A 2,660-nucleotide genomic window follows, 5' to 3' on the forward strand; every position below is an offset into this window, starting at 1 on the left:
GATGGGGCCAGGTGGGGCAGTGATCCAGAGGCTGGGAGAGCAGGTGGAGGATGGATGGGACAGCGACTGCGGGGGGCTGGGGGGTAACAATCAGGGGCTGAAGGAGCAGGCAGGGCTGATGGGAGTCCTCCTGTGGCCCCTTCCCCCTCTGCCATCCCCTACCCGGGCACAGAGCCCAGATCCAGCCATAGAGGGCTAGCCATAGAGACGCTCTTCCTGGCTACCACAGCATCTCTGTGGAGGACCAAGCCTCCAGTTGCCTCAGGGCATGGTCCAGTACCTTGCCCTTCCCTGCTTTTTTCCCCCATGGTTTTTTTTTACCCCTGGATAGCCAGGGGTCAAATCTGACAAATTTGCAGTGCGGGGAACATTTTTTCGTTCCTACATGTGCCTGTTGCAGCATCTCAAAGGGCTTTGAGATGCTGCAAGGTGCACACGCGCACCTATGTGGATGCAGCCCGATTCCAGTGAATCAAAATCTGTTGCATTTACATTCTCTGCTCATATAACAAGTATGGCATTTTTTAGGTGGTCAGACAAGGCACAGTCTCTGCATATTCCCCCTGAGTTAGAAGATAGATAGATAGATAGATAGAATTTTATAGGAAATTAAATATATATTTATATATATTTATAGGAATAAATATATAAAAATTTATAGGAAATTATACATCTAAAATTTCCTCCATAAACTGAAATAATTTATGAAGAAAAGAAAAACATGTGCCAGGACTGCTATGTCACAAGAACTTCTTATAAAAAAGACCCCACATAAATGCCTGTATTACTTGTATTGTTTGGTGTGTCCTGCAAAATTGCATTGGGCACCTCACAGAGCACAGCAGAAATATAGCTGGATAAAGGCATCGGCCTGGGGGAATCCTTTACTACCTCTTGGAACTTGGAATTTCCCCTATGATATCGAGCTAGTTACTTACAGACAGATCCTAGTTGGCCATTAGGGCCAGGTGCAGACATTACATTTCTACCAATATAAGTGATTGGAAATCAGTCTATACCCGTAACAGGGCAGAAGTTTGGTGCACAGAGACTGGGTTAAAAATGGTGGAACTCGGCCCAAGATTTGCTCCTTCCCCTCCAAGGGAAAATGTGTGTTTTGTTCACTGCCAATCTAAACTATGCTAAACTACGCCACTTATAGAAAACTGTGTAACTTAGATTGAACCCACACTGGGCTTTTTGAATGTCGGTACCTAGCTTAAGATACCTAAGCAGGTCCTAGGCAGGATTTAGCCATGCTACAAAGGGAAACATAAACTGATCCTGCTGAGCAATTAGGAAGTGTGTACGTAGGCACATTCCCTAAGCAGTTCCATTTTGCCCCAGAAATAATCCCTAGGTACCTAAAAACATATATGCTCAAAAGTGACCCAGATCAAACCCCAGGCACATAATTTCCACCTAAACTCTCCTGCAATTCAGACTAATGTTGAGAGGTACCCCAACTCTGCCTACATCCCCAATACCTTAGATGAAGTCAGAATATGCCTAATGCAATTATTCTGAGCCAAGGTGCTACAAAGTATAAGCACCTGCATATGTTTCACGGGATAAACACAGAGCTTCCAAATAGGAATCCGAAATACTCCATAAGATTTGGACTTGTGGTCTTGCTGAGTTCTTAGAAACAGAAGCATTGTTCTATTATGTTTCCATAGCCAAGGAATGAGTAGAAGATAAAAGCTAGCATTTTCTGAGGGATCTAGCAAGGGGTGGCTTTGTTTTAAAAAGGTTGGGAGCCACTGCTAACAGCACAACCGAGTCAATGCAAAATGCATGTGGTAGTAACCCATTACCCAGGACGTAGTCCTCTTCAGCTTGATAGGATTCAACCCCCCTAATTGCAGCTTCCCAGGAGAGTATCCTAACCAACAGAGTAAGAGCTAGGCTGGGTGGGAACTTCCCTCCCCACTCCTCCAGTTGTATCCAACCCATCTGGCTTTTGAGAACACAAGATTCACAGGGCCAGAAGCAAGCAAGAGGTAATGTGAGTCTGCAGCCTACTGGCTATGATGTTCCCCTGGGAGAAAAGAGACCTGAGTTCCAAGTCCCTGCTGCCAGGGTTATTTATTATTTTAACCAGTGATTCTAAATAGCAGTGAAAGCAGAGACTCTAGGTAAGGAATACCTTTTAATGGTTTCCTCATTTAGTCAAGTGAAAAACCCTCTTGAGATTTAGTGTCTTGGACTAGGCTACAATTAACATGTGTTTCTGTTCCCAGGGAGTGTCTACACTAGACCCAGCATAGCATTACGAATGAACATATTTTCTACTTATGAGCACTAGTACAAGTCTATAGATTTTATTTTGAGAACCCTCAATGCAGAACTTTCATGGAAGTACGAAAAGATAAAACCTATATTTCTACCACATAAAAAAGTCTAAGTGTGCCCAATACAACAGATAAATTGTAGAAAAAGCAGCTTGAACATCTGTGTGGAAATATGACATGGTAAAACAGCCAAAAGTCCAGAGAGATCTGCTGCTTAACAGCCTCGAGTAATTTACTAGAAAGTTGCCTACTTATAACTTTTAACTTACGTAGAGCATTTTCCAAGTATTTACTGATTATTATAAAGACAAATATCTGTGTTTATATACATCAGCTGACCTTCACCCAACCTGTCATTTTTCAAGC

Source organism: Gavialis gangeticus, unplaced genomic scaffold (assembly GCF_001723915.1).
Source record: "Gavialis gangeticus isolate Ggan-Ray unplaced genomic scaffold, GavGan_comp1, whole genome shotgun sequence".
NCBI lineage: Eukaryota > Metazoa > Chordata > Crocodylia > Gavialidae > Gavialis > Gavialis gangeticus.